A 27,239-nucleotide genomic window follows, 5' to 3' on the forward strand; every position below is an offset into this window, starting at 1 on the left:
GGTCCTTACGTGTGCCAGCCACACTGCTCAGCATTCACACACACCTCATTTGACACGTCCCCATCACCCCTGTTTTTTTGATGAGGAAGCAGGCTCAGCGAAGTTGAGGACCTTTCCAGTGGCTGCTCATCTGGCGTGGGCCTGCGCCTGGGCTGTTGTCAGCAGGAGGTGTGATGACAGAAACAAGAGGTCCAAGTGATTCTGGGAAGGGGCCACAGGCCAAGGAATGCGGGCAGCCTCTAGAAGTGGAAAAAGTCAAAGAAACCGATACTCGCCTCCCCTTGAAGTCTCCAGAAGGAACCAGCCCTGCTGACCTCTTGATTTTAGACTTCTGGCCTCCAGAACAGTAGGATAATAGATTTGTGTTGTTTTAAGCCACTAGGTTTGTGGTCCTTAATGGCGGCAAGAGGAAACTCATCCAGGCCGAAGTGCTTTTTGAGAGAGGGGCTGACATTGTGTGGTCTGCACCTTAGCCAGAGCCTGGCCTCCAGAAGAGCCCAGTACATGTCTGTTCAGTGAAGACACGCAGGCTTTGTGCTCATCCATTTGATGCACAGGGCCATCAAAGATGCCAGCCCCCACTTCTAGAAATGCTGGCTTTCAATCCCACATCTCCAGCACCCCAGCCTGGCCTCTCTGTCTAGCTCTCCAGGAGAACAGGCATGTCACTCCCTCTCCCCCTACGTGTCCTGCTTAGATGAATGGTTCTTTTCTGTCTCTACAAGAGATTATTGTTCCCAGTTTTTTGTGCATCTCTATGGAAACATTCCTTAAAAATACTATACATCAACTTGGATTTTCCACCAGCAACATTTTTGGAACATCTGTCTGTGACCAGGGACTCAGTTCACATTGAGGGAGGAGGTACTTCTCTTCCGTCCACTCATCAGTGACAGATAAGGCAATGGAAAAGCAGCCTCTGGGTGGCAGGAAGCCTGAGCTCTGGCCCAGGCCTGCCCTTAACTTTCCCTGTGACCTTGGACAAGTCACTTCACCCCACATCCGTGGCCTTGATCTTTACTTCCTTACTTGGAGAGTGAGTGTGTTGAACTGAATAATCATGGATACTCCTGTCTGCCTAAAATGTATGCTTCTCCACACTCTCTCAGTCAGAAATGATACTGTTCTACCTACCAACTGGTCTTGTTTACCACTGTCCCTTTGCACGGTGTCCAAGGATTACAGAGCTATCTACATTTTTCTGAATATAGGATAATGTAGCAATATTTTCTTCCCATTTGAAACTCCTCTGCTAAGCACTTTACGGGCATTATCTCATTTAATCATTGCTGCCTCGGGCTAGGTATTTTTATCTGTGTTTTACATATGAGTAAACTTAGGCTCAGAGAAGTCAAGCAACTTCCCCAAGGTCACACAGGTCATGATTGGCCCGGGCTGGCATTTGAGTTGTCTGTTTTCAGAGCCAGTGACGCCCTTAACCACTAGATCCGACACCACCAGGAATGTGGGAGAGACCCGGATGGCATTTGAAGAATGTTTGAATGAATGAGTCTGAAAATCATCCCCAAGAGTAAAATAGTTACCACACTTCCCTGTTGGGGGCTGATGGTGCATCTTAGAGCAGTCAGCCCCCAACTGAGAGCACCTATAGGTGGTTGGTTTATGGCATGTCCTGCCTTGGAGTCATAGCCGTGGAAGAATGACAAGTTCTGGAGCACGGGTTTGGATTATCCAGTCGAAGCCAGAAATCGCAGGGGGAAGATGCCCCAGATGAATGCATTTTGTGGCTTTTGGCTCAACTATCAGCATTTATAGCCTGTATTCCCCATTTGTAAGCTCCTTCTGAACTTGTGTTCTGAACCACAGTCTTGGGATGGTTATCTATACGGAGACAACCTCACATCAGCCCCACTTACTCTGGAGCAGCCCCGGAAAGAGTTTGAAGCTAGCCAGCAGCTTCCAGCAGCTTCTCACCTCTCGGCCAGCTGCACCTCTTGGCAGCCTGTCTTCTGCGTAAGAACTCCAGGTAGGCACTGTCAGATGCTGCAATGGAAATGACCATCGTTTCCTGTATCCATTTCCCCTTCCGTGGGAAGGAAGCAAAGAGAAGTCCTGAGCTTTTCCCCCAGTACGTCCCAGAAAGTCTGGAGGACTAATTCTGTTTAGCAGAACACCAGTCCCTTCTAGAGCTGCCATGGTTTGTGGTCTGCGTCGTTTCCAGAAGGGCACAGAGAAAGGCATCTTTATTTTTATTTTATTTTATTTATTTTATTTTTATTTAGTTTTTTTTATTATGTTATGTTAATCACCATACATTACATCATTAGTTTTTGATGTAGTGTTCCATGATTCATTGTTTGCGTATAACATCCAGTGCTCCATGCAGAACATGCCCTCTTTAATACCCATCACCAGGCTAACCCATTCTCCCACCCCCCTCCCCTCTAGAACCCTCAGTTTGTTTTTCAGAGTCCATCATCTCTCATGGTTTGTCTCCCCCTCCAATTTCCCCCCATTCATTCTTCCCCTCCTGTTATCTTCTTCTTCTTCTTTTTTTTTTTAACATATAGTGTATTATTTGCTTCAGAGGTACAAGTCTGTGATTCAACAGTCTTGCACAATTCACAGTGCTCACCATAGCACATACCCTCCCCAATGTCTATCACCCAGCCACCCCATCCCTCCCACCCCCCACCACTCCAGCAACCCTCAGTTTGTTTCCTGAGATTAAGAATTCCTCATATCAGTGAGGTCATATGATACATGTCTTTCTCTGATTGACTTATTTCGCTCAGCATAATACCCTTCAGTTCCATCCACGTCGTTGCAAATGGCAAGATTTCATTCTTTTTGATGGCTGCATAATATTCCATTATATATATACACACACACACACCACATCTTCTTTATCCATTCATCTGTTGATGGACATCTTGGCTTGAGAAAGGCATCTTTAGAGGCTCTAGTAGCCTTTTGGAATAGATTCATCCTTCCAGCCTGTTTTGGGAGCTCACTGTGTACATGCTAATCACTTAGAGCAGGAGTTCTCAGGGGGGGTGGTTTTGCCCCCAGGTACCCTTGGCGATGTCTGGAGACATTTTTGGTTGTCACATTGGGTGGGTGAAGGGGCGTGCTACTGTGATCTGGTGGGGAGAGCCCAGGGATGCTGCTCCACATCCTACAAGGCTCAGGACAGCCCCCCACCACAAAGAGTCGTCCTGCCCCAAATGTCACTAGTGCCGAGGCTGAGGACCCCTGGGCCAGAGAAGACAGAGGTAGGCTCTTCAAGCTGGGGTCAGGGCAAGCCTCTGGAGAGGGACATCTGAGTGGAGACTGGGGAGTGAAGGCCAGGTGCAGAGGTGGGAGAGGCGTACGCATGTGGGGCACACCGCCAGGGAGGAGGAGGATTTCCACAGAAGTGCCATGGAGCCAGGGGTTCCCAGCGGGACTGGGAGGTCTCTCACTGACCCTTCCCATGGCTCCCTCTGGCCACTGGGTGGAGAACGGTCTGTGGGGGGCAACGGGGAGCAGGGTGCTGGGGGTGGGGGAGGCTGTATGTGTCTAGATGAGATGTGGGAAGGGCAGCCCGAGTTAGAGCATTATATCACGTGTACCCATTACACACCTGGAACTCTGCCAGTGCTTGTGTGTTCCTTGGAGTTGGAGGGGCTTAGTAGGAAACACATGGTTCAGGTTTTTAGGAACTTGCAGTACTATCAGAAGATGAGCACAGGACAAGTTATATGTAAGAGTTTGATGACTGGTATTGGCGGTAAGTGTTGTAGCTGCCTACAGCCATTTCTGTATGGTTTTGGGGGTTCCACTCAGTCAAAGAGCACTTCTTAGCCTTCTATCCAATAAATACCATGTAGCACCTATGATGTACCATGTCCAAGGAGTCCCATAGATCACCTCCTGACACTTACCAGCTGTGTGACCTTGGACTGTATGTTTCTTCACCTCCCTGAGTGACAGGTACATCATCTGAATACTGGAGAGAGGTAATATTGGTATTGACCTCACAGCATTGTTGGGAGTGGGGTAAGTCACTTGGCACCATGCCTGGTGACCAGCAAAGTCCCAGTGAATGGTGCCGGTGATGAGATGCTGTTCTGTGGCCCAGGAGCCCACAGCCAGAGCAGAGGGCACTAGAGAGCACTCTGTTTAACGTCACCATGTTATTATTAAATTGCGTCTTAGCTCATCCCTCCTGGAATGGATGTCCAAGACATACTGTTAAATGCAAAAGCATACTGCAAGAGTGCATACAAATCATAGTCCCATTTTTGCAAGGGAAGGAGTTCTATGTATTACGTATTAGCATGTAGTAAGAGTAGGTGATGAGCAATGTACATAAATATGCGTATATTAGAAGACTGTCTGGAACGATACCACCCAAGCAGTTAACAGGAGTGCAATACCTCTGCAGAGTGGGATTGGGGCATGGAGGTAACTTGGGGTGTGTGGCAAAGACCATCCCGCTCACTTCCGTTTCCTCATCTCCATGTGGGTTACACCAGGGCTAAGCATGGGTCTGGCCACTGGAGTGATCATGCCTGTGTCCCTTCTGGGCAGAGGTTATTTAAAAGCAGGTGGCAGTCTTCTCCTCTGCCTCCCCTTGCTGCAGTGACTCTGGGGTGAGGGGGAGTCACCATCGTCTTACGTGAGACTTTGTGTAAGTGAGACATGAACTTGTCATGGGCTCAGATGTCAGGTCTTATTTGTTACTGCAGCAGAGCACAGCTACTCAGACTAGTTCACACTGGAAGCAATATAGGCTTCTGAGCAGTTGGGTTCTTCTAAAATAAGCATGCTTTTGTTTATTTACTTACTTATTTATTTAAAAGATTTGTTTATTTTGGCGCAAGAGCCCGGGAAGGGGCAGAGAGGAAAAGAGAATCTCAAGCAGACTTCCCAGTGAGCGCAGAGCCCGAAGCCGGGCTCAGTCTCAGGACCCTGAGATCACGACCTGAGTCAACACCAAGAGTGGAACAATCAACTGACTGCGCCACCCAGGTGCCCCTACCTATTTATTTTTTTAAGATAGAAAGTTTACTAAAGATTAAACTTTTCTCAGAAAAGTCTACATACTGTATAACCCCAACTGGGGAAAGGAAAAACTGTAGAGACAGTAAAAAGATCAGTGGTGGCCAGCAGTTGGGTTGGAGGAAAGATGAGCAGGTAGAGCACAGAGGATTTTTAGGTCAGTGAAACTATTCTATATGATATGGTGGATCATGGTAGATACACATCATTATAATTTGTCCAAATGCATAGAATGTACAACATCAAGAATGAACCCGAAATTGGTAAGCTTTGGACTTTGGGTGAAAATGACATGTCTGTGTAGGGTCGTCGGTTGTAACAAATGCCCCACTCCAGTGGGCGATGTTGACCGTGAAGGAGGCTGTGTGTGGGCAGGGGGCACAGGGCATATGGGAACTCTGTACTTTCCACTCAGTTTTCCTGTGAACCTAAAACTACTCTAAAAAGAAAAATATGAAGTCTATTTTCTTTTTAAATTAAACTTTTGCTGTGGAATGGACCATTCATTCCTAAGACTTCAGAAACGTAAAAACACAGATTATTATACTCAGGGAATTAACCAATTGTGGAAAGTGTGGGTGTTCAGTGCCATTATCTGCGTACTTGAGTATAAATAAGGTCAGTTGGGGCCCTCCCGGTAGTCTGGGTGCTCTGGGACTCCATGGGTTTTGAAAGGAAAGGGGGAGAAAACCCCTTCCAGAGGATAGCACCAAAAACCACAAGTCTGCAAAATCAAAGGCAAGTTTATTTTTGTGAAGCTGGGCCTGTATGAGCTGTGAGCTGCCTCTTCCTTTTAGTATCCTTGTTCAGAAGGAGACCAGCAGCCCAGCCAGTATCTATAAATAAATAGCCCGTGATGATCTGTCCCTCCTGGTTGCAGTTGCCCCAACCAAGGGACGTGGCCCGTTCCCGGATCCAAGCCCCCCTGACCACGCTGAAGTCTCGGCAACATTCGAGTCTCCAAACAGAGGTTTTCATGGTTGCCGTGTGAGAATCCTCAAAGGCGTTTTCAGCTCCAGTCCCCGGCCACAATTTACGGAGAGACTCAGCCAACCGTTGGTGAGGCGAAGTGGGAGGAGAAAAGGCTGAAGGAGGAAGGCGTTTCTTAGTGCCCAGGGGACCCAGATGAGAAGCTGTCTTTAAGCGGCTTGACTTTTTAAAAAATCACTTCCATACTGACACACACTTGGCCGTGGAAGAACGTCTTGAGATGAGAGGCCCCAGGCCCCTCTACCATTTCCTCACTTCCACAGAGTCCAGTGCCTGGCACTGCCTGGCTTCTGCCTCCTCCACTCCTGAGAGACTGGCCTCCGAGGCCAGTGGCGGTGTCCTTCATCCTCATGTTCCTGACTCTCGTTCCTGTGACCTCTGCCTGCTCCGTGGCTCGGACTGCATCTTCCTCCTGTTCTTACCTGCTGGCCACCCCCGTCCCCTGCCCCTGTGAGTTTCTTCTGCCGCTTGCAGCAAATGTGGCCCTTAGCGCAGGCCTGTCCCCAGCCCTCTTCCTTAGTGGTCCTCTCTTGTCGTCTCAGGGCCTGTCCTTGTGCCTTCATAGGGGTGGCCTGCAGCAGGGCCGGCTTCACAGGCCCGGGACCCTCAGGAGGCCCCCCTGATTGGTTTCATGTTTGGCTGTCCCTGCCATGGAATTCTTAATAAGTTTTGACCAAGGGAGGTCTCATTTTCATTTTGCAGGGAGCCCCGCAGATCATGTAGCCGGGTCCTGCCTGCAGGAACGTTGGACCTTAGTACTTCCACAAAAAGTACATGGGCAGGGACTTACTTTCTCCGTCACTCTTTTCGGGTTCTCAGGTGAATCCTGGGGAAAGCAGTCAGCCTGTTGCCTGGCAGGCCCGGAGCAGGCATTCAACACGTGCCCGTGAGGGTTATTAGGGCTTCCTGCCTCTCTTCCTCCCTTGAGCTGGTTCCCTCTGGCTCATCTCAGTCAAAGGGATTACCAGTCATTCAAAAGTCTAATCTGCTCCCTGTTGGCTCCTCCCATTTCCACTCCCTGCATCCATCAGCTCCTTTTTATTCTGCGTCTGCAATGTTTATCAAACCTTTCTTCTCCTTCCCTCTCCCCTGCCACTGTGGAGATTCAGCTTACAAGAGTGTCCTAATTAATCTCCTCACCACTTGATCCAGCCGAGGAGAGTAAGTCAACCTGGCCCAACAGGAATGTGTGCAAATCCCTGGCCGCCCTTGAAGATGCAGCACTGTCCTTTGAAAGTGGGTGGGGAAAAGAAGAGCCACCATCCAGCCTGCTTCTGTGCCAGGCTCTGGGCACACGGTCTTGCACGTCATCATCCCAGGGACCCTATTAGGTAGATGTGGTTACCACGCATTTTACAGAGGAGACTCTGGGGCTCAGAGAGACGGAGGTGTGGACGCCACCCAGATCTCTGGGGCGTGAAAAATACTTATTCTCCAGTGAAAGGACATCAGGGGGAAAACTAGCGAAGTCGGAAGAGGACCTGTATTTTAGTTACTGGTCACGTACCAAGGTTGGTTTCCTGGTTTTGATCACTGTACAATCGTGACGTAAGCCACTGGCGTTAGAGAACACTGGGGGAAGGCTATAGGGAGAGCCCTGTACTGGTCTTGCCCCTTTTCTGTAAGCTAAAATCATCGCAAAATAAAAAGCGTTTCAAAAAAAGAAACTGCCTGCCCTTTCCACTATAGGCTCTACCCGTCCATGAACTTTTTGATCTTATCGTCCACCTCTCGCTACTGTCCCCCCCTCCAGACACACACACACGCACCCGCACACACGTACGCTCACACACATTCCCCACGAGGTCTTTGCATGGGGAATATTGCCCCAGTTTGCCACACCCATCAGCTGCTCCAGCTCTGCCTGTGACCTACCCCGAAGCGTCAGTAGGAATCGCGAAAGGAGACAGGAGCAGCGTGCCCGGGAATTGCACGAGAGCTGTGTTCGGCTACCCGCCCCTCCCTTTTGGCGACAAAAATGCAGCAGTGTTACTTGCAACTTATACATTGCAAACGCCTCTCCTACCCCTCCCCATCCCCTGTATGGCCTCCTCCCCTCTCTCTTTGAGTTGGCGTGTAACCTTGATGATCCAGCCAAATGAGTTATTTGAGATGGAAACGTTAATTTATTTGAGCAGATGGGTGTCAGCGCTGCTCTGTAAAAAGGTGGCGGAATGCCGTATTGGCCCGGAGTACTACAGATGAAGTCCTGCCTGCTTCGCTGAATCACCGAGTGTGAACGGAATCATATGTTAGCAGCACTAAGGGAAAGGCCTGTTTAAGCCGAGCCCTTCCAGAAAACAAATCATTACCCCCCAGTCTTTGGTTTAAATCTGGATTTTCACATCTCTTGATGTGCCGAGGGTCTTGAAAAACCTGAAACTCATTATTTCTCAAAGTGTGGTCAGTGACCGCCCACATCAGAGTCACCCAGGGGCTTCATTAAAAACGCAGATCCGTGGGACTGCCCCCTCCTCCCCCCCCCCGGCCCCCGCCCAACCTACAGACTCCCATTCTCAGGGGTGCCGGCTCTGGGCTCCTGCAGTTTTAACAAGCTCCCTGGGTGACTGTCGTGCGCCCAGAATTTGGACCCCTGTTGCTGAAATGGTACCGTCAAACTGCCCCGGGAAACGTTCAAAACAAAACACAATAAGAAACCTGGGGATTTGAGGTGTTTTGTGTGTGTGTGTGTGTGTGTGTGTGTGTGTGTTGGTGTTATTGTTGTTGTTGTTTGACCTGTTTTGTTTCTTTCTCGTTTTCTCTACCCTTTCAGATTTTTGTGCAAAAAAAAAAAAAAAAAAGTATTACTTTTGTGGTCAGAAAGAAATAAAGGGAATACGCAGCACAAAGAGATTATTTGTGCACTAGAAGCAAAAGACGGTTTGGAAATTTCAGGAATTTCCAAGACAAGGGACCTCCCTGTCCTTGGCGCTGAACTTTAAGCCTGGCTTCTCCTCGGACGCCCTCTCTCCTGCCTGCCTCCCCCCTCCCTGGCCACAGCCTTCTCTAAGTGTTACATCCAATTTTCTCTTGAATACATGTAGTGAGGAAACTCAATGACTTCCCAGGGGACCCTACTTATGGGGAGGCAGCGCAACAAGAAGATTTATGGAACGTCTGTAAAATATGTGTGTAGAAACTCAAGACATTTTGATCACTACCAAGGAGAAAAATGGACAGTTTCTTACCAGTTGGTTTCAGGAGCATTTTTTATGGGTTTTTAAAATTAATTAATTTTTCCCCCTTTGTTAGGAATTCTTGGCACAGACGCAAGCCCCGGAGAAGGGAAACATTGCCCACGGGCTGTATGTCCAAACTGTCAGGTTCTCAATCCCAAATCTCTGGGGGCCAGGCCAGACTTCACTCGCTTCCCATGGAGTGGGGAAAGGCCTGTCAATGTCGGCAAGAAGCGGGGTGGGGGGAGGTCTTATTAGCAGCCTTGCTCCCACTGCTCTAACAGGCTCCGCACACAGCCTCTTTCCCAGGCCAGCTACACACCCAGAGCCATTTTAGGGATGGGAAAGAGCCTGGAACGTTCACCATGCCACGCCAGGGCCTCTCCACCTCTAGCACCCCTGCCGTGATGTCAGGACCATCCCTTCGGCATCTGGTTTTTCTCAGCCTCACAGGTTCTATTCCTGCCCCTGGGGACTTCGCAGCCCAAGACAATGAACCGAACGGAATTTCCTGGCTGGGGGCGGGGAGGGGGGGAGCGGGCACACGGGGTTGGGGGGGCGGTTTGGGCCCCCGCATCCTGCTTCTGTCACCAGCTTGTCCTTGCTTCTCTCCTAGCCACAGCCTCTTCCCTCATGAAAGAAAAATCCAGAGAGTCTGCTTTAGCGGAGTGTGATGAAGATGAGAGAAAATATGTAAACAAACGCTCCCGCCCCCACCCCTACCCCCCAGGGGACATATGGAGACATTTTCAGTTGTCACACGGGGGTGGGGGGTGCTGCTTGCTACTGGCAGCAAGGTCAAGGATGCTGCTCAGCACCCTCCCAAACACGGGACAGCTCTCCATCATCAAGAATTATCTGGCCCAAATGTCAGTGGTGTCAAGATTGAGAAACCCTAATAAATATAAAGGGCCTGGCAAACAGTTGATGATTAAAATGGTGACAGTGGAAAAGGGTGCAGAGAAAGGAGTGCAGTTAAGTGTATTCAATAAACCGTACTATTATTAGTAGATCCAAGATAATTGGGAGTTGCTTCCTGGCATGCCTCGAAGGATTCTCAGGCTACAAACAAGCTCAGCTAGACAGTGTCATGATTGATTAGTGATGTCTGCCATGGGCATGGCAGGGGGAAGTGGCAGCGGGAGTGCAGTGTATTTTCTGACCCTGGACACTGTGATGTCGAGCATCTGTTTCTGCTCTGACATCCTGTGATTCTATTGCTATGATTCTGTGAGTCTCTCTATAAACTTCTGTAGTCAGCATTATTTACAGAATATTTGAGCAGCCCAGGCTCCTGCAGGCTTGCTTGGCAGGGCAGGCTGGTGAGCTGAGAGCCAGGAAGATAGAACCGGCTCTGTGCAAGGCAAAACAGATCGTTGCTGACAGCATGTGATGTGGGTGACGTGGCAACTCCCCGCTTACCCCCTAAAATAGTCCCCATCTCTCTCGGGCTAAGAATTTTTACTATTAGTCACTGCATCAGATTAAAATATTGTCTCCAGGAGGGCTTTGTTTAAATGCACAGATAGGGCCGAGAAGAGATAAGCATGCAGTCCATGCTGATGCGTTAACTTGCGAAACTCATTGTTGCTCAGCAGAACAGAACCAAGAAGGAATGGGGCAGGAGAGAGGTTAGGTTATTTTTGAGAGCAGGTGAGGAGGTTTGGGAAAGTATAACTTAACAGGGCAGGACTCAGAACCACTGCCCTGCACGGCTCCAGGAGGTTCTGTGTACTCTGAGTTAGGGTGACCACCTCATCTGGGGACTTTCTTAGCATGAAAATGAAGATCTGATGTTCCAGGGACTCCCTCTGTCTCGGGCACACCAGGGTGGTTGGTCACTTAACTCTAGGCCACGTGGCATGGGGGGAACTGTATAGCCCTTGCTGGGATTTGTCCCTCATGTGGCTGCCCGAATTATCTTTCTGGACATGTTCCTCTCTTGCTTATGAAACCTCTGTGGCTCTCCAGGGCCCACCGAATGAGGTCTCCTTATGGTGTTCAAGCTTGCTTGCTTGAACCTTGCTTCCTGATGTTACCGGATCCTCCGCTCTCCTGCCAGGCGTCACATCAACCAGTTGCCATCCTGGAGACCCACTGAGTGTTATTCTCTCTCCCTAGGTTAGAGAAGGAGCTTTCCTAGAGGGGGGACCCATTTCTTGGAGGGCATTCAACTTGTGTCAGTAGCAGAAGAGTTAATTAGCCCAGCCTTTGTATTGTAAAATTTATCTGACTCCCCCAGTGAGTTGGGGCTTGGCATAAGGCTACCACTTTGTGTCAGGAGGGACCCCACTTGTCCCAGAGAACCCCAAGAACCCCTGGAGGAAAAGAGCAAAGCCACCAGATACGGAAACTACCCTAAATGAGAATAGACTCCTTCCTTCCTGTTGGACATAGATTACTTGGCAGGTCCCCTCCTTCTGTCTGATCAATAGATAGATAAGACAGGTGTTATGCCCGTCTGACAGATGGAAAAACTGAGGTCCTAGGCAGAGGGCCCTAAACACAATAAAGAAAGGTTGCTGGACAAGGAGGGGCAGGCGCAGTGGTGTTTAATGTCTCATGGCACATCAGTGACTAGATGGTAACTAATCCAAGACTCCTGACCCATGTTCTCTGGTGTTTCCATTCATTCATGCCTCAGATATTTATTGAATGCTTATTATGTGTCAGGCAGAGTGTTCATCTCATAATAATGATGATATTATAGCTAGACTGTGGGGGACTTTACTAAATTCTGTATGCACCCTCATTTTAGTGCTCATGGCAACTATTACTGTCTCCAGGGACAGGTGGGTAACTGAGACAGAAGAGGAAGAAGCAGCTCTCTCAAGGTCGCTCAGCTCATCAGTGGGGGCTTTGCTGAGGCCCGTCCTGGGTGCTGGTGTGGTCTGCCTTGGTGGAGCTCTCACTCTTGTAAGGAGAGAAATGGGCCCATTTTTCTGAGGCCCGCCCTTTGCCTCCAAGATTCTCCAAGCTGCTCCTGCCCAGTGAACGACATTCCAGGTAGGAGAGAAAGAAGACAATGTTGCCGAAGCATCTTCTCTGAGCCAGGCGCGTCATTTATGTTTTCCATACCACCTGGCAAAGGAGCTGTAGTTGGGCCAGAAGAAATCGAGGCTCATGGGGTTGGCATAGTTGGCCAAAGCTGCCACAGCTGGTTTGCGCGGAGTGGAGATCCAGCCTTGGACGGTGATGTCGCATGACTTGCTTTTGCTGCCAGGCAGCTACGGCTGTCCCAGAGGACGGGCGATGGGGAGAGAGTTTGCCGTGGGTCTTCAGGCTACACAAAAACCCCAGGAGCTGTTGTCTTGCGGCTTGGTACGTGATCTTAAGCACAGACTTAAGATCTTAAGATTGGGACAGGAGCCAGAAAGCCACTCTCCCACCCATCGTAAGTCCGGGAACGCGGGGAGAGGACCCAGGATTGGCCCCAGCGGAGCCCCGCTGCCCATGATGGGCAGCAGGTGGCGCTGTGGCCCCGGTTTAGCAAGGGCAGCGGGAAGGTGGGAAGGAGGGGGGAATCCAGAAAGAAAAACTAGTGGAAAACAAGGATTTAAAAGAAGAACAATTTGTTCCAAAACATTTGCCTTGTAACGGGGTCATCTATAAATTCTAGGATTTCCTGTTTGCTGCTGGGCAGGCTGGCCGGCAGGCAGGCCGCTCTCCTCTCTGCCGTCTGGAAGAATCATTTCAGCCCCACTCAGGAGCTCAGGCCGCCCCTGGCCCAGACTGGCTCTGAAATTTCCCGGCTTTTGTGCCCGTGAGCAGGATCCCGTGACAGCAGGTCTCCTTGAGCTGTGCTCCAGTTTCTGCTGGGTGGGAGGAGGAGAAGATCGTGGTCTTTTTCAAAGGAGAGACTATATTTGCGATCTCCTTGTGCTGCTGGGCTTGTTTTGAGGCAGGAAGGGAGAGAAAAGAATAAAATGAATGAAACAGAGGTGGACCGCCCATTTTCTTCCCTCGTAGTTACGATTTTCTGTGTGTGTGGTGAGAAGACTCAAGATCTACCCTCTTAGCGAATATCAAGTACACAATGCAGGATTGTTAACTACCGTCACTGTGCTGTCCGTTAGATGCCTCGAACTTACTCAGCTTCTCACGGGAAGTTGGTAGTCTTTGACCGACGCATCCCCATGTCTCGGACCCTGCCCGCTGCTCGTGACCACCATTCTACCCTCTGCTTCTGCAAGACTGACTTTTTTAAAATTCCACGTATACGTGACACTCTGCAGTATTTGTGTTTCTGTGTCTGGCTGATGTCACTTTCGCAGAATGGTCTCCAGGTTCGTGTTGTTGCAAATGGCAGGATTTCCTTCTTTTTTTTATGGTTGAACAACATTCCATTGTGTATATATACCACATCTTCTTTGTCCATTCATCTGTCAGTGGACACTTAAGTTGTTTCCAGGTCTTTGCTATTGTGAATAAAGCTTCAGTGATCATGGAGGTGCAGGTATCTCTTTGACATAGTGATTTCATTTCCTTTGGGTATACACCCAGAAGTGGGATTGCTACATCATACGGTGGTTGCATTTTTAAGTTTTCTGAGGAAGGAAGTGGCCCCTTTAAAAAGAAGAGAGCTGTTCTAGTTAATATGGGGATGGAAACATCATTGGAAGAGACAAAACTCTTGTTAGCAGCCCAGTAGAACTTGAACCAAGTCCAAAGCCCAAAGCATCGATGGATAAATGGCTAGAGAACAGGCACCCATCCATCCATCCATCCATCCATCCATCCACCTACCCACCCACCCACCCATCTATTCATCCATCCATCCATCTATCCATTCACCCACCCACCCACCCATCCATCCATGCATCCATCCACCTATCTATCCATCCATCCATCCATCCATGCATCCATCCACCTATCCATCCATCCATCCATCCATCCATCTGTCCATCCATCCACCCATCCATTTATCCAGTATTCACTCATTCATTCAGCAGACAATTATCGAGTACCTACAATATGCTTGTACCTTGTCTTGTTTTAGTCTGAGGCTAAACCTAGACCAGCTCTGTAGTCTCCTTCTTGAGCCAGTGGCATGTGGAGGGCATGCGAGTACCATCTGGAGATGGGATCCAGAAGGTGCGCTCAAGATTCCTGGACAACAGCTGTTGGGACCTTTAACGAGGATTGCAACATATTTGGCCAGGGTGAGGGGTACAGTCTGTGGCTGAAAACAGAGTTTTTCTCTGAATAAGTCAAACGAGCCTGTCTGGGATCAACTCCACGAGGGCTGGACAATCTGGTCCCAGCAAATTAAAACAACATGGGCACTAGCCAGCTACATTTTTGAAAACAGTATTTTTGTTGTTTTAATCAAGGACGCCACCCCTGTCCCCTGCCCTCGACAACAGGCTCTGAATGGAAATGGGGCAGAATTTATAAGAAAATAAAACAGTTCTTGGTCATTCCAACACACGCTCATTTTCCTTCTCACGAGCTTCACAATTGAAGCGCCTTTCTGTACCTCATTTTACCCTCCTGTCCGCAGACTTGGCAGGGTTGATGAGCCTGTGCCAAGATAGTGTCTTAAGTGACGCAAGAGCAAAGAAGCTCTTTCCATGTGTGTAGCTGAAGCCAAACTGTTGTATTCTCCTCCCAGGTGGGGAGTACCTCTTAGGCAGTGTCTTGGTCCCCGCAGGGACTGTGGACAGCCAGGGGACGGGGGGCAGCATGAGCCCCCAGGCTGAGTCTGCGTATTAACTGTGCCTTTATTTTCTGTATTCTGATGCTTTGATGTCTTGAGACCCGGCCGCCCTATAGGGACTGCCCCAGCCAGAGTTAGCAGGTCCTAGAGCTAGTGAACACCTTGCCGGGAAATGTGACTTTCAAATGCAGACCAGCCAATCCAGAGCTCAGATCTCCAACCATCACCTTTTGCGGGGCTCTCACACCCCAGGCCACTCACCACCTGTCCTAACCACCCCAGGGCACACAAGGAGGGGCAGCCCCTATGCCCAAGGTCTCACTGAAATTATTCAAACGAACCCATCCTAAGCTTGCTTACCGTCCCTCACCCCTTCCTGTAAAAACCACAATAAAGCTTCTTACCCATATCCCGCCCCTGCTGCCTGTGCCTTCCCACTGACCCGAGAGCTTCCTTATGTGACCCTGCATGGTGGGCGGTGCCCCCTGTTTCTAGAGCCCCATGAGGATAATAAACTTCTTCCTGCCCGACCGTCACTTCCCTGTCCGATTAAGACAAATCTAGGTAAACTCAAGACAGTCTCAGGGGCTGTAGCAGGTCCCTGGGCTCGCTTACCTGCAGCCTCCTCTTCCATAATGGAGACAGCCCGTGGTGGTGGGGAGTGGGTAGGTGACAAAGTGATTTCCCAGCCTCAAGTAGCACCTCTTCCCAGTCCCTCCTTATGCCACGTTCATGTTCTCTTTTCTTTATAACACTTATTTGCATTGGAAGTGACTCATTTCTGTCTTTGCCCGCCTCCCCCTGCTAGAATGAAAGCTTTTGTTCATTGCGGAACACCCAGTGCCTAGAACAGTGCCTGGCACATAGCCCGTGCTCATGTAACGGTACGGAATGAAGGCGAATGTGCCCCGCACTTAGATAGGCACGTGTTCTTCTTGTTGCTTTCCTTCCTCCTCCATCGTTTGGGACCCTTTGGTGTGAGCTGGTGTGTGGATGTGGGCCACTTTACAGGGTGGAAGCCACTTAATGAGATTCTTGTCCCTTCTCCTGGCCCAGAAAGCTTTGTACTCGTGTGGAGGCTCTCACCCAAGACACTCAGAGCACTTGATAAACATGAATGACGGAAACGGGGCACTTTGTTTGCGGCGGGTGGGGTGTGATTCTCTGAAGCAAGGTGGTTCCCAGTGAAGCCAAACCTGTTCTGGAAGAGAGTGGAAAGTTTAAGCACAGAGACCTCAGGGGCCATTGGGCCACTTGCCCAGTGACGTCCCGCCAGCGGCTCAGGTCAGCAGAGAGGTTCCTGGAAGGCGGCCCCTCCTAGGAGCCCCTCCCTCCCCTCACAGCCCGATGCCCTGGAGCTGATATTGTTTTGCTCCTTTGGCAGAACTTCCTGAATCAAGTTAAGAGGATTCTCCGGCTGCCAGAAGCCTCCTCGCATGGATTTATTGAGTCCCCACTGAGCAGAGGCTCTGAGGCCATGAGTTGTATCATGCTCATACCCATGCATTCAACAGATCCCATTGAGCATCCAATCTGGGTCAAGCGCTCTGGATACAAGGTTGAGGAGACCAGTGAGGGGAGACTGACTTATGAAGGAAGCACTTGGCTGAGCACACAGAGCCCAAAGAAAAGGTTTGGGTCAGGATGGGCTTCTTGGAGGAGTACTGCTTCTGTTGATAGGCAGCACTGTTTCTTTTGTGGCTTACAGAACCCCAACTAAAACAGGCTTAAGCCATAAAGAGAATATATTGGCTTACGGAGTGCACAAATCTGGGAGTCCCTGGCTTCAGGCACAACTGGATCAGGGTGCTTAATTAAGAACTTCGTCTCTTGGTGCTATTTCTCTCTCTGTGTTGACCTTACTTCCTTCAAATGGGGCCAGATTTTCCCCCAGAATTTCTTCTTGGTGGAGAAGATAGGAATTGGAAGCTTTCAGTTCACATTCTTCTGTTTGTATGTTTACTTAACCATTGTTTACTGAGTGGTGAACAAGACAGTGTCCTACAGATTTATCCTACAAACTTAGGTGCCAAAGACACATGTACAAGAATCTTCATTTCAACACTATTTACACTGACCAAAGCCTGGAAACAACTTAAGTGGCCACCGACAAGGGATTGGTTCAGTAAGTTATGCAGTGGAAGACTGGACAACCCTTCAAAAGAATGAACTAGATCTCTATCCATAGTCCTCACTCAGGGCCACTCTATCCCCCAGAGGACGTTTGGCAGATGTCTGGAGACATCTTCAGTTGTCACAGTTGACCCGGCTGGGGGGGGGGGGGGGGGGGGGGAAGGCGCAGCACGAATAGTATCTTGTGGATAAAGGCCAGGGATGCTGCCGAAGACCCCCTGGGGCCCAGCACAGCACCCGCTCCCAACAAAGAATTATGCAGCCTGAAATGTCAATAGTGCCAAGATTGAGGAATCCTGATCTGTATCTGCTGATGCAGAGATTTTTAAGATATGTTATTTTTTTTTAAGATACGTTATATTTTTAAGATACATTTTAAGATACGATATTTTTAAGATACGTTAAGTTAAAAAAAAAGCATTGTGGAAAACAATACATACAGTAGACGGCCATTTATGCAAAGCAAGGAGCCTATCTATCTCAGTACTTATACATACATACATACATTATCTCTGGGGGAATAAATAAGAGAGTGGGGGCCTGCGTCTTGTGAAGGCCTGGGGGAGAGGTGTGGAAGAGAGATTTATTTTCACTCTACAGCTTTTGTACTGTTTGAATATTTTTAGACCACATATATATATTCTTTAAAAAATACACACACACACACACACACACACACAGTCTGAAAGTTTGACCAGACCCACCCACATTCCCTGCCTTCCAGGTCTTCTCCCTCTGGGATGAGTAGGTTAAGAACATCCCCCTGAGTCACAGTTGGAACATCTCTTAGAGACATTCAAATCTTAGGAGTCATCAGAGAGGCTTCGGAGGTGCTGGATGAGATGCATCTGGACGGGTCTTTCCAGGAAGACCGCCTAGAGTCTTTAATGCAAGCGCGTGCATGGTAGATCTCAGAGGGAATACGGTAAACAGAAATAGCAGATGTCCTTGACTCCTTTGTTCATTTCCCAGGGCCGCCATAACAAAGTACCACAAACCGGGTTGCTTAAAACAACTGAAATCTATTCTGTCTCGCAGCTCTGGAGGCTAAAGGTCCACGATCAGGGTCCGGGTCGGCCGGGCCTTGCTCCCTCTGAAGGCTCTAGGGAAGAATCCTTCCTTGCCTCTTCCAGCTTCTGGAAGTCTCTAGCCATCTTAGGCATTCCTTGGCTTGCAGCTGCATCCCTCCCATCCTGCCCACAGTCCCACGCGACCTTGTCCCTGTCTGTCTTTGCATGCCACATTCTTCTTACAAGGACACCAGCCATGTTGGATGAAAGGCCCACTCCGCTCCAGCATGACCTCATCCTAATTGAGCTCATTGAGATTATTCTATTTCCAAATCAGGAAACATTCTGAGGTTTTGGGAAGACTTCAGTGTATCTTTTGGGGGAGGACACAATACCACTCATAACAACTCCTAAGCACACACACATATATAAATGGTTTTTTCCATTTCAATTAAAAAAAAAGACAACTACTATTCTACTGATTATACTTCAAGAAATGTGGATCTCGGGGCACCTGGGTGGTTAAGTCGGTTAACTGTCTGCCTTTGGCTCAGGTCATGATCCCAGGGTCCTAGGATTGAGTCCCACCTCGGGCTCCCCGTGAGCGGGGAGCCTGCTTCTCCCTCTCCCTCTGCCTGCTGCTCCCTCTGCTTGTGCTCTTTCTCTCTCTCTGTCAAATAAATAAATAAAATTTTAAAAAGGAAAGAAATGTGGATCTCATATAATTTCTTCACTTTATAATTGAAGTGTCTGAGGCCCAGAGAGGGACAGTCATTAGCCCAAGATCACATAGCAGATTAGAGGTGGGGCGGAAACTAAAATCTAGGTCAGCTCTCTTCTGGAGGACAGAGTCCCTAAGTCATGTTTGTCCTTGATGGGAGCTGCTCTTTGTATATGAGGCCATGGCTGACTGGCTGGTGATCAACAGGGCATCCATCAGCTCATCCATCCACCCACTGGTCCCGCCCATTACCTCCCAACATGCAAGCTCAGCTACCTGGCAGAGCATTCCTGTCCCTACAGACACATAAGGTCTTATTTCTGAATGTTCCCAGGTGTGTTCTTGGGGACTTGAGGTTGTATGTGACAGAAACCACTGCAGACCAATTAAAGTCAAAAGAGGAATCTGTTGGCTCATTATCGGGGGAGGCACAGCTGGATCCAGGAGCTCAAATGGTGCCCTACTCCATCTCTCTCCTCTGCTCTCTGTCCTGCTTCCCTGTGTGTTGGCGTCATCCTGAAACACACTCGCGTTGAGGTGGGAAGCATGGGGCCTGGCCGCTCCAAGCTCATCGGCATTCAAAGGAGAGCCAGCCTTTTCCCTAGGCTTGGCCAACGTCCCAAGGATGGCTTGCTGGCCACATCACAGAACCCATGCCTAGAGCCAGGAGGATTTGGTTCTGGGCTTGGCCAGACCTGGAGCAGTGGGTGGGGTCTGCTCCACCTGGACCATGCCAACTGAAAATGGGTGAGCACTGTTTCCCCCAACAGGTACTGGTCAAGTGAAGTATATGAGTCCACTGCAGTGGGTTAGCTCTGCTCCCCCTTTGCTGACTGCTCACCCACTCTGCAGTTACATACAGTGGTGATGGGGTGAGGAGACTGATGGGCTCTGGACAACCCCTCCCCACTGAAGGGGGCCATTTTGAACCGTGGACTGTTGGGCTTCCTCTGGGTGATCCTTCCTTCCCACCCCTGCCCACAACCAGACTGCATACTCCTTCTGGGACCCTGGCTTATTCCCCTTTGAAAGGCAGCATCTAGCATAGGAGGCAAAGAGGAGGCTCTTAGTAAATGTCCATTGCACTGGAATCTCTCCTAAGGCCAAGGATATGGTAGGTGCTCCATACAATTTTGCTGAAAGAACAAGTGAGTGATTGGATGGATGGATGGATGGATGGATGGATGGATGGATGGATGCATGCATGCATGCACACATACATGCATGTTTGTATGTATGGATGAATGGATGGATAGATGCATGGAGAGGTGAGTGGCTAGGTGCATGAATGGGTGGGTAGATGAACAGATGGAACAATAGATTGATGGGTTGATGGATGATGGGTAGATGCATGGGTGGATGGATGGGTAGATGAGTTGATGGATGGAGGTACGGGTGGAGGGGTGAGTTGACAGATGCTATCCTGATCTCTGCTCAGTCACAGTCTCCTATGCAAAGAGCCATTTCTATCAAGGGCAAACATAGCTCACTGATTCTTTCATTGTCTGGCTATCTGATTTCTGTCACACAGCCTACTGACTTGCTTTTACAATACAGGGAGTTAATGCTCACTTGCCTAGTGACTTCCATTCTGATTCTGCTGTTTATCATTGGAGACAGTGACAAACCATGCTATGGAGGATAAGGGGCCAGGTGTCTGTTCAGAAAGAGAAGGAAATGGTTAAGAAGTAGGAGCTGTGTGTCCCTCTCTCTCTTCTTGCAGACATACTTTATCCACACAGTGGTGAAGACGCCAGGGGTAACCTTCAAGTCACATTCTTCCGCTCTGTGGATAGAGGCAGCTCTCTGACCCTGGCTTTCACAAGCCAGCAGAACCCAAGAGACCTGGGGACAATGCTCTGGAAGCAGCCATATCATGACTTTCCTGAACGTGCTGCTCTTGGAGACTCAAGCTCATAGCCTGCCTCCAATTCAGACGGGAGCTGGTCCCACCAGGGAGAGCATTGCATTCCCCTCCTCAGAAGCTCTGGCTTCCTTATTCCCTTAGCTGTTGTCCTCATGCTTCCTGGGAAAGGGGCCCACTCAGCAGTCAGTGTCAGAAGGAAACAACTCCTGGGAAATAGTCCCAAGGGCCCACCTGGGCTGGCAGGCAGTGCTTATTGATAGCTGGGCAGCCCTCTGGGAGTCCAGCGTGCTGGTCAGAGAGCGCCCTGCAGACCTTAGGCTTCAGCTCTTACGAGGTTCAGTTAAATAGTTGGCTGGATGCTGAGAAGGCTCATTCCCACTGCCTCTGCCATGCTCTCCATGGGGTGCCGTACACAAACAGCCATGAGTGCGCATTCAGCTCTTGCTACGTACCAGGCACCCTCCTACTCTTAGGAGACAGCTATTAATATCCCCACTTCACGGAAGAGAAAACAAGGCTCAGATGGTGAGGTCAGTGCTCACTCATGCTCCTGCAGCCAGTGCGTGGCTGAGCCAAGATTCAAACCCTGGGCTCCCTGCAAATTCACAGCTGCCTCCGTGGACTTCACGGCTGTTCACTGCTGATCCATTTTGGAGTTAAATCAGTGGAAAACCTCACTTAGCGTTTTATTTTCTCTATCAGCAATTCGTGAACTGCGCTAGCCTATGAGGGAGGAAAAATGGCCTATGGAAACAAAGATTGATGCTAAAAACTGGAAATGAGTCAGTGTTAGCACTTCTGTGCCCTTTCTGTTTTGGCTGCTGGAATTGAGAAAAAAGTACAGGCCCCAGGAGATGTGATTTAAGGATCCCTGAATGTTCCCATCACCTAACAGCGCCTCTGTTTCCCAAGATTTCACCTGGAGACTTTCATTTCTTTGGGTCTGAAATCCTTAAAAAAAAAAGAAAAGAAAAGAAAGAAAGAAAGACTCTAATTAAAATGACTTTAACTCTGAGAGCAGTCATAATAATCTTTGAGCCTATGCATCAGCTAAAAGCTTAAGCAAAGGAGCAGAGAGTAAGGACTTAGGAAAGGGGCACCCGGTGCACAAAGGTGGCCAGGAAGCAGGTATGGGCCCACTTTGCCTCTGTCACAGTTCCACCCAAGGCCAGATGGAAAGGGAGAAAGTCAGGTCTGCTATTTATTGGTGCATTGTAAATTACTCTGATGCTTAGAAACCTAAAGCAACAATGAACATTTATTCTCTCACACAGTTTCTTTGGGTCAGGAATCTGAGCATGATGAAACTAGGTGGTTCTGACTCTGGAACTCTCAGGAGGGTGCAGTTGAGATGTTGGCTGGGCTGCGGTCTCATCTGAAGGCTTAGCTGGGTTGGCTGGGGCTGGAAGATCTGCTCAGAGGTGACACTCATATGGCTTTTGGCAAGATGATGCTGGCCAGTGGCCGGAGGCCTCCATCCATCACCACATGGACCTGCCCGTAGGGCTACTCAAGTATCCTCAAAACACAGAGGCTGACTCTCTTTAGAGCTAATGAACCCAGAGACAGAGCAAGCACACACAAAGGGGCTGCAATATCTTTTATGACCTTGCCCTAGCAGGTCATACTCCTCCATTTCTGCAGCATTCTCCAGGTGACCCCGTTCCACGGGAGAGCGTCCTCCAAAAAGGTGTGAATGCCAGGTGGTGAGATTCTTGGGTGTCATCTTGGACACTGACTTGGGGTTACCACAGTCATTATCTTTATTTTACAAGTTATAATATGGAAGCATGAAGAGGTCATCTGAATGTATCCTGGGTTTTTCACGAGGCAGGGATCATGTCTGATTGTTCACTACAATATTCCTGGAAGCACCTGGGACAGTGCCCAGCATTTAGTGGGTGTTCAGGAAGCACTTGCTGAATGAGATAAGTGAATGGATGGATACTTGCTGTTACTTTAAGACTGGAATCGTCTAGTATGTTGTTGAGGGAAGGGGTGTGCAGAAACTGAATAGGGAGGAGTCCCCCCTTCTTTGGATGATAAAAGGGTCACTTTAATTGAAATAGAGTTATAACTGGTTGCCAGATTTATAACTGGTTACCAGATTTAAGCATAAGGTCAAAACCTCAGAGCAGCGAGATTATATATATAGGCAGCATGTATATAAATGTATAATTTATGCAATATTTTTCCTATTCACGCTCTCTACTTAAGCTATCCATTAAAGCCCATCACATTAATTTAATTGAAAAATTCTGGGGGAATTGTATTAGCTTTTTTCCCATTAAATTAACATTACAGCCTTTAAATAGATGTCCTGGATGCCCATTGTTGCTAACAAAATTATTATGCAAATTGAAATCTGCCCTTTCTGGATTTGGCCACCAGTGTCCCACCCTCCTCTTTTTTCTGTGACCTCTTTAATTTAATTGCCCTTTCCCTGAGTTCCCAGGCCACCGATGTGGGACAGAACCCCTTGGCCCAAACGAGAGGCTCTGTGCGGGGCTGCGAAGCCTGGTCCATGGCCCTTGTGAAAACACTCTTATGCCAAGAAAGAAAAAAGGGTGGGGGGAAGGTCCCCACCCCCCTGCCCCAGGCCTCTTGGTGGCCAAGAGCATGCTTCGTGTCAAAGAGCATAGGTGTTTGAGTCAGATGGGCTGGATTTGAAATGGGATTCTGCCCCTTAGTGATTCTGAGATCTGTGAGCAAATTTCCTAACCTCTGTAAGACCTAGAAAACTACTCCTCTCTCTTGGGGAGGTTGAAGGGGAACCTGAAACAATGGATATTCATCAAGGTCGCTTTGGCCACTTATTCACAAACTCCCTCTGTTCATCCATTTGTTGAGGATATAATTCAGAGCCCTGCTCTGTGCCAGCCCCTGGGGGAGGTGCAGGGGAGATGCCGGGGACCAGATGACCCAGGTCTGCGATAGCCTATAGCTGGTAGGTGGGGTGGGGCTGGGGAATAAATAAGTAGACAGGTAAATACTATGTGGATAGAGGTAGGTGTTATTGCCATTATTGGCCTATCAAGCAAGTGTTTAAAAAGCGAAAAGGGCAGTCCTGTTAATTAACCAGCCACCCTGCTCTGTCTGCTCTGCTGAAGCTTCCAGAAAGCAGAATGAGCCCTCAGGCTGGATCAGAGAGGCCTGCTTAGACCTGGGGCCCAGTTGGGAGGAGTCTTTTCTCCAGCCTGAGCTGCTAGATGGCCGGATCCCGAAGCTGAGTGACAGGGACTGCAGAGCAAAGAGATCTCCTTGTGAAATCAGCCTTATTTTCTCTTGTGGATGGGATAAGGGTTCCCCCAGCCCCACTCTGTGTCTTTTCTTTCTGACCGAGGCTCGTGAAGTAATCCCCAGGTAATCTCTGGGTGAACACCAAGACTCCACCACTCTTCACGCGTTTCCAAGGGGGACTTCTTCTCCCATCGTTCCCATCTGTTTAATCTCCAAGAGTCTTCCCTTTTTATGAATGTGCTTTTCCATTTGCATAGACACTGAGTAGATTAAAATGAGTCTTGAAAAAGGAAGGCCAAAGCCTTTGGGGGTTGAAGATGCACACCTAAAAGAAGCACGGCCACAAGTTATAATCCTCCTGGTGACACTAGTGCTAAATGAGAGCCTGGAAAGATGGGTACCTTTCTTCCTGCTCTCCAGTTACCCACTGCATGGCAAGTGAGCCCTAACCACAGTGGCTTAAAGCAACAGGTGCTAATTCTCCTTCACAGTTTCTGTAAGCCAGGGATTCAGAAGCAACTTGGCTGGGCAGTTCTAGTTCAGGTATCTCATGTGGCTTGGGTAGAGGTCATCTGGAAGGCTACTTCATGCTCATTGGGATTAGGAAGACGTGTACAGCTGAGGGCTGGAACAGCTGGGCTCTTTGGGTGTACATTCTATCTCAGCCTGGTCGCTGCACAAACAGGGTGGCTTCAGAGCAGCCAGACTTCTAACATGGTGGTCAAGGCACCAGAGCAGGTGTCCTGAGACAGAGAGCAAGCCAGGTGGAGGCCACATCACTTTCCATGACCTTTCCTTGGAGGTCCTGCTGTCACTTCTGTCGAAAATTCTGTTGCTCAGAGCAGTCATGGGGTCCAGCCCAAGTTGAAAGGAAGGGGAAGTAGACTCCACCTCTTGATGGCAAATGGCAAGGTTCTAGAAGACCATGAGGGACTGAAAACATTGCACTGGGTAATGCCTACTCCTCAACCCTCCTGGTTGAGACTATTACCAGTGGTTATAGACTCAAATGTGCAAAGGAAAGCAATAAAGCTTCTAGAAGATAGCATGGAATATCTTCGTGACTTTAGGATAGGCAACTGTGACATGATAATAAATATATATTAGTCTCTGCGTCCGGTTCCTGACACAAAGCTCCTAAATCCCTTATGATTTCCTGAGTGATGGGTGTGGTAGGATCATCTTACACAGAGCTCTTAAAGCCCTTGGAACTTCCTGGGTGATAGGAGCATCTTTTGTTCTAAGGAGGCCAACTCTTGGTGGGCTCCTGAATAGCTTCAGGATGGGGGCTCGTCACCAGAAAGATTAAGCCAGGATTAGAGGTTTAGAACTTTCGGCCCCACCCCCTACCCTCTGGGGAGAAGGGTGGGACCAACAACTGAGTTAAAAGTCAATCCTGCCTATATGATAAAGCCTCCATAAAAATCCCTAGACTGTGGGCTTGGAGAGCTTCTGGGGTGGTGAACACGTCCATGTTCTGGAGAGTGACTCCATGGGGACCGAATCTCCTGTGCTTGAGACCCTTCCAGATCTCACCCTCTGTACCTCTTCGTCTGATTGTTCATCTATATTCTTTATAAGAAAGTTGGTAACGATAAGTAAATGTTTCTCTGAATTTTGTGAGCTGTTCTAGCAAATTATCAAACCAGAGGTTGGGGCTGGTGGTGGTGTTGTGGCAACTCCTGACTTTGTAGCCAAGTCAGACAGCATGTGGGTACCCTGGGTACCCATTACTTGTGACAGGCATCTGAAGGGGTGCTGTCTGGTGGGACTGAGCCCTTAACTTGGATCTGATTTTAACTGTGTGTAGTTAGTGTCAGAAGTGGATACCCAGTTGGTGTCCCAAAAGTTGGAGAAATGATTGGAAGGGGGGGCACACATTTGGTGTCAGAAGTGTTATGGGTAGAGAAACAGTTTTTCTTTAGCAAATATTTCTGAAACAGGATACACACACACAATCAGAAAGAAAATAACTGACCAATTGGACTTCATTAGAACTTCTGTTCATCAAAAGATTCCATTAAGACAATGAAAATGCAAACCACAGAGTGGGAGAAGACACTTGGAATAAAGATACCAACAGAGGACTCATATTCAGACTATTGAAAGAACTCCAATAAATCAATAAGGAAAAGGCAAACAACCCAATTTGTTTTTAATGGGCAAAATGCATGAATAAGCTTTTCACAAAAGAGAAATCCAAATGGCCAAAAGAGCATCAACATCATTAGTGATTAAGGGAATGCAATACAAACCACAATGAGAATTTTTATATATGAAAAACTTTTGGGTGGACACCTAAGATTTTTGAACTTTACTGTGTATGAATTTTACACAGACACATACAACAATGGCTAAAATGACAAAAAAAGAAACCTGTGAACACCAATGTGTTGACAATGCTTGGAGTAGCTGGAACTCTCATATCCTGAACTAGGAGTGCAGATGACTACAAACACTTTGGAAAATTATTTAGCAGTGTTTACTAAAGCTGAATATAGTATGTATACCCTATGAATATGCTCAATAGCAGTGTGTAAATGTGTGCACCAAAAGACATGGCTGAGGATATTCATAGCAATATTATTTGTGATAGCCATCTTAGCTCGTTCAGACTGCTATAACGGAGGACCACAGACTGATCGGCTTATAAACGACAGGAATTTCTTTCTCACGGTTCCAGAGGCTGGGAAGTCCAAGATCGGGGTGCTGCTAGATTTGGTGTCTGGTGAGGACCCGCTTCCTGGTTCATAGATGACCATCTTCTTGCTTGTCCTCCCTGGTGGAAGGGACAGGGATCTCTCTAGGGATTCTTTTATAAGGGCACTAATCCCATTCATAAGGGCTCCACCGTCATGACCTCATCACCTCCCAAGGGCCCCACCTCCTAATACCATCACACCGATTAGGTTTGTTTGAACGTAAGTTGTAGAGGGACACAAACATGCAGTCTGTAGCAAGCCCCAAACTGGAAACAACCCAAATATTATCAATAGTAGAACAGATACAGAAAGTGTGGGCATATTCTTACAATGTTGCAATTGCAACACTATATAGGGAACATACATAGCAATGACTTTGGACAAACCCACACAATCACATGAGGAGATCTCACTCATATGTCATTGAATGAAAGACAGAGCTACATGATTCCATTTACATTAGATTTACAGCCAAGCAAAACAAATTGCGAGGATAAAAGCAAAATTAGTGGCTGTCTTTGGTGACGGGGGATGGGGATAACCGGGAGGGACACAAGGAACACTTTTGGAGACCTGGTAAATTTCTACATCTTAATCTGGGTGGTGATTATGAGCTTGTGTTCACTTCGTAAAAATTCACCAGACTTGTATACTTTTATAATACACACATTCATACTTCAAAGAAAAAGTTTCCCTTTATTTTTTTAATTTTTATTTATTTATTTTTAAAGACT

General features: G+C 48.4%; 1 protein-coding gene across 2 annotated transcripts in view; it reads left to right on the forward strand.

Annotated features, from left to right (window-relative positions):
• The window catches only part of SPRING1 (SREBF pathway regulator in golgi 1), a 129,493-nt gene that overhangs the window by 88,051 nt on the left and 14,203 nt on the right, over positions 1-27,239 (forward strand). The window contains exons 6-7 of one of the 2 annotated variants that reach the window (XR_003211679.2): positions 1,828-1,987; positions 5,888-7,566. The gene's annotated coding sequence lies outside the window, so the exon portion shown is untranslated. Of the gene's footprint in view, positions 1-1,827; positions 1,988-5,887; positions 7,567-27,239 lie in introns of those variants that run through there. The other variant, XR_012374844.1, reaches the window with a different exon arrangement.

Source organism: Callorhinus ursinus, unplaced genomic scaffold (genome assembly GCF_003265705.2).
Source record: "Callorhinus ursinus isolate GAN/ISIS: 27379988/994484 unplaced genomic scaffold, GSC_fseal_2.0 scaffold41, whole genome shotgun sequence".
In the NCBI taxonomy this organism is placed as follows: Eukaryota; Metazoa; Chordata; class Mammalia; order Carnivora; family Otariidae; genus Callorhinus; species Callorhinus ursinus.